The sequence below is a fragment of the Lipophrys pholis genome (assembly GCF_963383615.2).
Source record: "Lipophrys pholis genome assembly, chromosome: 1".
NCBI classification, from domain to species: Eukaryota; Metazoa; Chordata; class Actinopteri; order Blenniiformes; family Blenniidae; genus Lipophrys; species Lipophrys pholis.
In genome coordinates, this window is record NC_137635.1 from 46,246,266 (window position 1) to 46,257,643 (window position 11,378).

General features: G+C 43.6%; 1 protein-coding gene across 1 annotated transcript in view; it reads right to left on the bottom strand.

Annotated features, from left to right (window-relative positions):
• Nucleotides 1-10,551, bottom strand: part of LOC308108169 (cadherin-6-like) — a 121,463-nt gene extending 110,912 nt beyond the window's left edge. Inside the window, exon 1 of the mRNA XM_080460929.1 lies at nt 10,494-10,551. The gene's annotated coding sequence lies outside the window, so the exon portion shown is untranslated. The remainder of the gene's footprint in view (nt 1-10,493) is intronic.
• Between the last annotated feature and the right edge of the window lie 827 nt (nt 10,552-11,378).

The following is an 11,378-nucleotide window of genomic DNA, read 5'->3' on the forward strand; positions in this document are numbered from 1 at the left end:
AGCTGTGGGAGAAAATATGTAAGATTTTCTATTTAAAGAATCACACGGAGGAATACACTGAAGATAAAAAAAAAAAAAGAATAAATTGGGCCAGAAAACGAGTCAGGAAGCAGTGACAAGGCATCAGGAGCACAGTAATTTGGGTTCCGTTTGAAATAGAGCCTCTTTTTTTCTATTGGTCTAGTCAAAGCAGCCATGCGGTCCAGTGCAACCCAATGAAAGTAAACCCTAATCAAACAGAGCAGTAAGACTGTGCTATTGTTCTCCAGAAGAACAATCAACAGCGGCTCAGACTCCGTCGAATCCTCAGTTGAAACTTCCCATCAGCCTCTGCCGGGCTCGATCCCGCCTCTCCTTTGACCGATGTTTCCAGTCGACAGAACACGATGAGGGGGAGCACTTCACACCAGACAAATACAACAGGTACACGCGAGAAGTGACTTCCCGTGTGTTTGTCTTTCGGCTTTTTACAACCTGTGAAGCTCGGCGGAGGTAAACATTCAGGCTAGGAAGCATTCTCTCGGTTCACTCGTCTTCCTCGGTGCCGGGAGAGTCGCGGACCAAGGAGGTGAGAGAAGATGAGCACTTGCGAACGTCTCTTTCAAAAAGCACGCATGGGGGTCTGTTAAAAGCCGTGTGACAGAAAGTCACAAACGTGCAAAATTGTGTGGCACTGTTCAAAGCTTTTAGCTGTGAGGGTTATTCAGTGTGCAGCCTGTACCCTCTTCCCCTGAATGGAATGGGGGGGGTCTCCAGGCTTTTCTCTCACACCTCAAAGTTGCTGGTGTTGTATGAACCTTTTACCCCCTCTTGATATTTTGGCAGAAGATAATTTCTTACTTTTGTCAGTCTTATTCATTATGAAGAATCTCAAACCAGGAACTAGGAATTCAAGCTGTAAAACAAACCCGATTCATGCCCTTGAAGACTTCTTTTATCTGTTCATTTTGCCCGGTTTGCCACTGATCCATGTGAATCTACAGCAATCACTGAAGGCCTCCCCCCTGAGATTTCTATCAATTCCACAGTGTTTCCCACATGAGTACGTCCAATAAATCCTCCTAAAAAAAAGAGAAGTAAGACATTTTCTGAAAGTCTGACTTTGTTTCAGAGGGTTTTTTGGGACGGCGTCATGGCTCCTCGTTCAACTGCTGCTGGTCTGTGGTGCTCGTTAAGTGGCCGCAGTGTGAATTTCCAATGTGAGGCCACTTGACAGTGACTTATCACATAAACAAAACCATTGAAGATAAAAAATACTACTGGGTATCGATGGTACATGTTTGAGCGACACCACCTGGAGCCTTACAACACAGCAGTGAAACTCCCTCTCCTTAGTATGTGAGGTGGCAGCTGTAGTCAGCTTTAGGTTTCAAGGCTTGAGATTAATTAAAGTGAAGAGACATTTCCTTTTTTAAACTTGATATCTGACCCTACTTTAAATTTAAAAAAAAAAAACTAAGACTGGTGAGAAAATACAGTAACATCATGGACCAGAACCAGAATGTTGGATGAAAATACAGAGACGAAGGGGCGACCATTCAAAAATATCTGCATGAAACTGAGGCCACCTTGAATTAAATAGAAGTTGTAGAGGAAACATTCAGCCTGTCACGAACGTCTGTATCAAGAACCTTTGCAGTCGACAGTGGAAATTCTTCTTCATCTGCGGTGTACCACAGGGTTTGAATTCAGTTCCACTTTATGTCCTCTCCATAGGCTTCCACTGACTCGGTTGTCAAAATGTTTCACCCTCGCTGCCAAGAGCCAACACACAGATATACTTTCCAGTGAAGGCTAATCGTAAAAGGCCCAACAACTGTCGTCCAAGCCGAAGTCTGAGGAGTTTCATTGATTAGTACTACTAAACAAACTAAAAACCACATTCAGTCTAGGCTCCGTTTACACAACGATTACAAGTAAAATAATAAAAAGTTCTTCTGAACATGCACAACATTGTTTTCAAAACTTTGAAGTGTAAACGACGAAGACACATAAAAACCCGACGCATTTTCCCTTGAAACGATGTCGTGTGAACGGGACCCTGGTCTTGGATGAGAAAATGACCTACACACAGTCTGCAAGTTATCTACTTTTCACGCATTGTGAGACAAAAACACAAAAGAAGAACGCCAGGAAGTGTTGAGCAGCTTGTGCTCCCTTATATAAAACAAATAAAGGAGCACCAACAGTTGTTTCCCGCAGTTCTTTGACATTTCAAAATTGCTGCAACAAGCAATGCAGAGTGGTCTGATGATGTTTTGGGGGGGCTCAGCCACAGATCTGTACTCACTTCTTTAAATGAGGGTCTCGTTCAAAATCTGAGATGAATCTCCTCCGACTAGGTTTTCTAACTAGGAAACCTCTTCACAGAAAGGTCACGTGACTCCGCTTTATCAGCTGGTGAAGTATCGGAAGCATGTTTTTACAGCTCGTTCACATTTTTCCCCTGGGAGGTCCGAGACAGCAGCTTTAAATAATGAGGTTATTAGATATGGAAATCTGCCAGAGGAACATAAAGCTGTGGCTGTTTAGGATCTGTGGAGTGTAAAGACCGCTGCCTTCCACTGTCCTCCAAGTGCCTCCACTTGTGTTGCAATCATGTACCGGTCTCGCCCCCCCTTTCCACGGCTAGTTTCCCCCCTCAGTTTGCGTTTTTCTTTGGCAGAAACCCTCTCCTACTGGTTAGCTCAGGTTAGCTACCAGACACTAATTTGATAGCTTGCACATTGCCGCGGGATCAAAAAGGGAAAAGAAAAAGCTTCTCGTCTGATTTCAGTCAGAGTGGAGGAGCAGTCTGGAGAATTCCGACATGCTGCCACATCTTTTCATTCTCTCTGACCTGGCTTTGATGAACAGCGATCTACTGTATTTGCAAACACAACACACTGGGGCCCGGTAGAGCTGTAATTGGAGGAGCTGTCAAGCCGGTCGAGAGGAAGGCTGAAGTTGTCTTCAAACAACAATTTAGCAGCTCTCCTCCAGACAGATGCAGCTGAACACCTGTCAGAGGAAAGCTGTTTTGATGTGAACGCTTTCCGCGGCGTGTTAAAAGCTGCCGCTATTCATGTGCGCGCGCGCGCGGGCTCCAATTTAGGATAACGCCGTTTGCTTGGAGTTATGGACGGGGGGGTGATGGCTAACTGTAACTGTCGTCTTGCTCTGCGGTATTAAAGCATTCCTTGATTCCGTGATTATGCTGGCGGCGGTGGAGGTCCGCGGGTTAGAACAACAGACCTGTTTGAATTAGCATACCGACTGGAGAAGATGTGTTTTCCACGAGAAAACCCTGATTAAAAAGGACACGAAACACCTCTGATGTTACCTAATCCATTTAGTGTGGCCAGACAATGCACCTGGACCAAATCAGTGTTATCATCCTCTCCGCAAACACGCAAACACACAAACACACACCCCGCATACAGAGCACAAAGACCATTGTCGGGGCAGTTGTCGGCCATCAGAGCAAATTAGCACACAGAGCAGTTTGGGGGCTTCATTAGCATTCAAAGCTTCTATAATTAAAAGTGTGCGAGAGGCGAGTCTGTCAGACCACATCACATACTCAGTGATTTCATTCCAGCTGATATCTGATAACGTTTCCCTGCACGTGTGGGAAACACAGCAGCTCCCTCTGGTGAACTCCGCCACGCATAACGGAAGCGAACGCTGGAACTGGCAGCATTCCCGGCAACTTTTATTTATTTATTTATTCATTTTTATTTATTTAGTGCTATGTTCTCTACAATTTACACTCAAAGCCTTGTAAGAAAGAAGGTCTCGCAGGGAAAGACTGAATAATATCAAAGCTGACAGGCTCCTTCAACATATAGACCAAGGGTGTCAAACACGTGGCCCGTGGGCCAAAACCGGCCAGCACGAAGCTCCAATCCGGCCAAACCACCAAGAAAATGGTAAAAACGTCAAAGAAAACATTCATTTTGTTTTTCAAAAAACATTTGTGATACTGCCATGAAAGCATCCTACCCTATTGCGGATATGCAAACCAGCATTAGCCCCAAAGCCATGCCGTCAACGTGCGTTTGTAAAAACATGCATAATGCAACAGCTATAGGAGAAGTTTTTGAGACATTTGACTGGGTCTTGCACCAGAAGGTTATATTAAAATTGTATTTATATTGAGATTGTACTAATTGTAATAGTAATCCTTCTGGGCAAAACACTCATAGTTCACTGTGAAACATAACTGCTGCTACTTTTCACTTGTGCAATAAATGTGGGCGGATGTGTACGTATGTAGGTAAGTATAAGAATATATATATTTATGTGAATACATAAAAAGCTATGCATAATAGTCTTAGAGGTATATACTGTAAATATGTAATTTTTTTTCTTATTGTATTTTGTTTTTTATTTTGGATTTCTTTTGTTAGCACCATTTTTTTGGTCTTTGTTTTTTTTACCAGTTCGATGGCGAGCTTTCTGCAACGAAATTTCATCCTAATATGTACCAGCTCGTGTATGTTCTGTGTGACAATGAAAGTGGCTATTCTATTCTAATTGACTTTGCAAAAATATAGATATTTCCATCACGTATACTGCGTGTCAAAACAAAGAAAAACTTTAAAGTGTAAATTGAAAGGTTATTATGGTTCTATTTATCCACTCAAGATGAAATTAGACCGTATGTGGTCCCGACCACCGTTTCTCACTGCAACAGTCAACCAGCTCGTCCTCTTTAACGATGCAAACATGAACATAAGTGAAAGAAAGCAACTACAAAATGTGTGTTTATCTAGTTCAAAAGTTGGGAGACCTTCAAGCGTTTTAAAATGCCTCTGAACTCTTCCGAGTGAGCCTAAATAATCCAAGGTTTTTATTTAGAGCTTATCAATCGCCATGGGAAGAAAATCTCTCCCCCCCCCCCCCCCCCCCCCTGTCTTCTGGAAAGTTCAGTGCTGATAAAATTGAGGTCATCATCTCCCTGCGTTTCCCTTCTCAGTCTGATCACTCGTGCCGGAGCGGCCGCGTCGTCTTCCAGCACATTTCCAACACTGTTCCTGCCGGTGCAGGTCTGCCAACCTTTATTACACAGCGTACACCAACATCTGATCCTCGTGACCCGACCCCGTAGCTTTATTATTACAGAGTGAACTCGGAGTGTAAGTGGTTTTTAAAGACTGGCTCAGGCCGGCTGTGCACTGAATTCAACTCTCTCTTCTTTCTCCTACCTTCTTTTTTGTGTGTGAGAAAAGCAAAAACGGATCACCTGGATAGCATGCACACAAGTTAATTTAATCACAGTTACCAGAACGACACACTGGTTACTTGAGGTGAATCTTCTCGTCTTTATGGACCAGCTGAACAGAATACACTGTCCTCTCTGCTGAGGCTACAAAAGAAAAAGAAAAAATAAGCAGTTCTTTCTGCTTAAAACCACAAAAGAAGGAGAAATATCAGTGTTTCCAACAAAATTGGAGCTGCCCTCAGTCAGCTTCATAAACACATTAGGCCTGCGTCCAAAGCCCTAATTTGGAATGACACAGTAAAATACTTGTTCATTCGGGCTTTTCTGGTCATCTCAGGAGCATTGCTATACTTAGATCCGTCCAGCGATACAGAGGATTACATGCTTTTATCTCTCCTCTCCTTAACTGCTGCAGTGCCCCGTTTGTTCACCTCAACCGAAAAAAAAAAAAAAAAAAGAAAAGCCTCCAGTGCAGCGCATGAGACACCGAAGTGGGGTCGGACAAAAGAGGAAGGACCCAGATTTTTCACCCCCTGCACCTTCTATTCCCCGCTGACAGACAGCTTCACCGCGGTGATTACGAGGTGCCAGCTCTGGGTTATCCCTCTGAACTTCTGGCTGCGCCGCACGACTGACCGGACTGCGGCTGTATCCGGGCCGAAGGCTGAAAGGGTGAGAGCGCGTGGCCACGGCGAGGCCCCCGCGGCTGTGAGGCCAGACGCCATGCCTCCTCAATAACTGACACCAGCAAGAGCATACATCTCTGCTCGGGCCGTTTGCGAGACGATTTCAGCTGAAAATGCAAAACTCTCAGCGTTTCTGAGTGTCAATATACACAACAACGGCGGTTGTGGACACTCAAAACACAGCTTTTTTAAAATAACTCCCAAACTCTGTCTCCAGGGAAAAGGGTGAGAAACGCATCTTTCTGGAAGTGATGGGGCTCCGCCTCCTTGTAAACACCGCTACTGAGAACGTCGGTGATGAGTCAATGAATCTAGATCTCGTTTACACAACATTGTCTTCCAAGTAAATAAACTTGAAAAACTTGGGTGAATTTTGGGTATTTGTTTACACACACAGGTGCTTGGAGGCAGTGAAAAATTAAACTTTTTGAAAACCCTCCAACTCCGTGTATACCAGGGTATAAACAAAACTTTCCTGAAATGCTGCTGCGACAAGTGTCAGGACTCATCTTCTCCTGGGACTTGGAAATTGTATAGTTGACAGTTGTAATAGCAATCCCACTTCTTCGTCTGTCCAGGTGAATATCAGTGTTCTTGCCATTGATTATGTTTATAGCGTTTTGTTCTCTGCATGCATGTGCGCCACCAACAACAGCACCCATTAATGGGCGAACTACGTTGTTAAGTAAACGGGGCCTCAATATCTCAAGAAATTTGTCTGAATGAAACCCCAAACTGGCTAAAAGAACAAGTGAGTGGACCTGAATTCAGTCATTTAGTTTCCAAGATTGAGCAAAATGAGTCTCTGAACGGAACCCAATTTCTTTCTTCTTTCTTTCCTACATTCTGACATTATTTTTGGGTCCTGACGGTAAATAAAACAACAAGCTGATGTTGGGGAAGAAGGAGGGAGAAGTGGGGCGGGGGGGGTGGGGGTGGGGGGGGTCACCCTGCAGAGCTGCTCATTGATTTTTCCACATCGGGTCGGCCACAGCTCGGTCAGCTGTCACACTTTACAACGAGCTATGCTGTCAGCGTGCACCTCTGACTAAGGTCCCGCTTCTCTTTAGATTAGAGCCAGTCGAGGTGAAGGTCGGGACCACCCCGGGTTTTTATCCACTCCGTGTTGCCTTACAACAGGTTGTGATTCTGGAAACAAAGCCCCTCATTGTAGCTGAGAGGGCTGAGCTCTTTGGCCGCAGACAATGCGACCTGGTACGAGCCAGGCACTGTGGAGCAGCTTTTCACAGCCATCGTCTCAGTCCATGTCAATATCACCCGAGTCGCTGCGCTTTTAATGGACTCAACGGGCTGCTTTGTTCATGTGGGCACCGACATAAGTACTCTGTGGTAAAACGGAGTGAAAGAAAACTGCCTGGATGCAGTTTGCACTTTGCACCGAACGTCGTCAGCATCCCTCTTTCTGCCGAATGATTTCCATCACAGGTGGGATAGAACGCTAAGCATGGCTACTCTCAGTGAAACTCGTGTTCTTCAGGCATGTTGTTGGACTTCCTGAGGAATTCAACATTAAAAATGTTATTTATGCCTACTTGGACCAGAAAGGCAATAAAACTTTAAAAGTGGAGGTTAGTTTGATTAACTTCATAGTTGATTTATATATGTTGTAAACCATCTGTGTGAATGTTTGGAAAAAGTCTTTTTTGGCTTGATTTCCAGTCTTGCTTCTTCTGTGAGGAGAGATCACAACAGCGCCACCTGGAGATGAAGATGTTGATATTTTCACAAAAACCAAACAATTACGACTGAAAATGACTACAATCTCAACAATAAGCCAATTTTAAGGAAACCTGGTGCAAAATTGAGTGAAATGTCCAATAACGTCCCTTATAGCTGTTTTTTTACAAATTCACCCTGACAGCGTGAATTTGAGGCTAATGCTAGTTTGCTATTTTTCAGAGCAGCATCACTGCTATCTCAGCTCAGGCCTCAGTGTTGTGTTGTGCCTGCTATTCTTAAGAAATGTGTGTAAAAATCTGTGTTTTCTTTGACATTTTTACAATTTTGAAACAAATTGCACAAGCTAAGATATTGGTGATGCTGCTGTGAAGGCTAGCAACGTCGCTGCTACCAAACTAGCCTAAAAGTCATGTTTTCAAGGTGAGTTTGTAAAAACAAGCATAATGTCATTGTTATAGAAGATTTTGGGACACTTCACTGTATGAAACATTATTAAAGTTGTCTTTGTGCTTAGATTGGAGTCATTTTCCACAGTCATTGATTTTTTTGTGTGAAAATATAGACATTTACACCACGTATACTGTGCGCCACAACAAAGAAGAACTTTAAAAAGTTTAAATTTACTGGCTATTATAGCTCCATTTCACTGGTCTGACCCACTCAAGATGAAATTGGTCTGTATGTGGCCCCTTGAAATATAATGTTCTGGCCTATGAGTTCCAACCGCTGTTATCAATATCGTATAATGAGAAGCTGGAGTCGGAGGTGGATGTGTGTGAATCATACACACACCGAGCCTCGGCTAGACTAGATATACCACCATGTGGTGCACAATGGTATTATTGGGCTGTTTTGCTGACTAAGTGACATCAAGATGGGATCTCTGTTCTATATTGTTATGTTTGAATGTTTTACATGTTACTTCTAACCTTTCCCCCCCCAAAAAATAATAAAATAAATATATGTCATTGTCTGCTGGCCCGCCTGCAGTTTGGCTCCCATGCTGTGAAAATTGTAAGTGATGGGCTGCTCGGCCACTCTGAGGTCACATCAGAGTCAGTGAGGAATGTCTAATGTGACCACTGACTCAGGCCATGTAATAGGGATGATGGATTCCTGTGCTAAGTACAGTTCTACGGCATTTCCATGCATGCTGGGAAACCCCCAGAATCCTGCAAGGCGTAAATCAATGGATCTCAATGAGGGGTCCTGCAGCGCCAAACAGGCCTGTGAATTCCAGGGCTCTGTTGGCGTTTTAATGGTTTAATTGCCCCTGAATGAGAAGGTAAAACTCACTTGAATATTCAGGAAAATGAAAGTGTTTCCACAACACAACTGCATCCACGTTAAGTTTGTGGGCATAATAGGTATTTTGTTATCGAAAGAAATCACTAAATTTATTCCTGTTGTTGTGACTTTTGGAGCTATTATTTTGTCAAATAAACAACTAAAGCGGCTGAATCCTCCAGAGTTTTATTAGTATTCTCTCAGTGAGGATTTTACGCCAACTACGCACTGCTGAAAACTCATGAATACATTTTTTTTTTTTGGGGGGGGGGGCATCAAAACCATCACGATCGGGCAAAGACAAAATGGGATTTAAAATGACAAAAACATCAGTCAGAATAATAATAATAATAAAAAAAAAGCAATCTGGAAGAAAATGCCACAATCCCTTTAATTGTCCGCAAGTGCCCAGATGTTGCAGAGCAACAACCCCACCCATCTGGCTCCTCAAGCAGGTCAAATGCAACACGAACGGCCTCGGACGTTGCCTCCGATTGACTCAAAACCTGCCGTCCAAAGCCTGTCCGAGCCCAGATGGCACAGATGTTTAACAGCAGCGTGAGCACAGTGTGACAGAAGCTCTTATTTAGCAGGCAACAAAGCCAGAAAAGACACCAGATTAAATCACACAGTGAGGCAGGGAGGCAGCGGCTGGATTACACATGTAAATATGAATGTGACTCTGGATCTGCTGCTATGTGGAGAAATGATGTGATTGTTTTTTGGGCTGGTTTTTTTTTTCATGTGCCTCCTAATTAGACACTAACTTGACAAAAGAGAAGAGAGAGAAAGAGGATAAGAAAAGCAGTCAGAAGGAATCAGCATCACTCCATCCTGCCATCTCTCTGCATTGAGACAATGACTGAAATAGCAGACTAACACCACATCATAAATGTTTCATGCATTTTTCACGCCTTATTCAGCATTTTTACCCTCACATTATCAAGTTCACCGCAGACACCCACAATTTTAGCAAAATCTAGATCATTCGAACAGACAAGGGGGAAAAAAAACCCAAGAAACAACTCCATCACGAGAACAACTAAATTTAACAACTGATTTTTTTTCTTATTCTTTTTTTTTGAAGTCAAATCTGTTGCGGACACAGTGGTAACGTGAAGCAGCGCTGTAATGCACACGATTCCACTCAGATTCCACATGCACGGTGTCAAATCAGCACAGACGGTCCAGAAATAGGAAAGAAAATGTGACAACTTTCCCGACAAGTAGCGAGACTTTTCACAGATGATGGAAATCTGGGAATGATTTGGAACACTTTGAATGCAAACCTGCGAGTATTCCCAATAACAAAAAAAAAAAAAAAAAGAAGAAAAAGAAGGGGAAAGGGAATAAATGAAATGGAGATGTATTTATCTGATTTGTTCCCCAAAGTCACTGCAAATGTGAATGTAACGGAGCGTCCGCGCACAATTACGCACAATTACGCATCTCACGCGCTCACTTGACTTCAAGGAAAATAACGAAATGTAAAATGAAAAAGAAAAAAAAAGAAAGAAAAAAAGAAGCTTTTGAAACATGTAAATTTAAAATGCAAGGTATGAACACAGTTAGATATATTTATATATATTAAAAGGACAAGTGCCAGTACTCACCGCGATGACGGAGCCTCCACGAGACGCAACCGACAGTGAACGTAGCGGAAAGCGGAGTGCGGCTGCAGCTCCACGGCGCTCGCTTGCTCTCTCTCTCTCTCTCTCTCTCTCTCTCTCTCTCTCTCTCACCCTAAACACCCCTCTCCTCCTCCTCCTCCTCCTCCTCCTCCATCTCCCCCCCACAACACCTCTCACCAAATCAACAAATTGCGCAGTTGAAACGGCTCCTGATTGGTCATTACGCCGGACCGGCGATTAAAGGGGAGACACACGTGCACTCACGCACGCGACCACACACACACACACACACGCACACACGAGCGAACCTCCTTCACTGCCACCCCAGCAGCGTTTCAATCACACCTTTTATCTTATTCATTACCTCTTCTTTAAAAGAGGCGCTTATTTGAAGCTTCCTCCCGCCATGACACACATTCACTTCCTCTTTTATTTCTCTCTTCTTCTTCTGCAGAAACAACATGAGAAGCAGCATGTGTGTCTCCTGATTGGACTTTAAATAACCACAGATCAACAAAACCTGCAGAGGAGCTTGCAAAGTGTCACTGCAAATGTTCTCAGGATGGAGGATGGCACTCTAAAATTGGCGTTATAGATAATTAAAGATGCCCTGCTCCACCTCCTCACCCCCCCCCCCCCCCCCCCCCCCACCACCACCACCTTTCACACTGACACAGATTTCAAAAACTTAAAGCAACAACCATGAATTTTCACACACACACACACACACACACACACACACACACACACACACACACACACACACACACACACACCGACAGCTTAGTGAAATACTACAAAGTTACATACAGTATTTTTACAATTCTGAAGCGAGAAAATGTTTTTGAATTGGAATTTCCTCAAAAG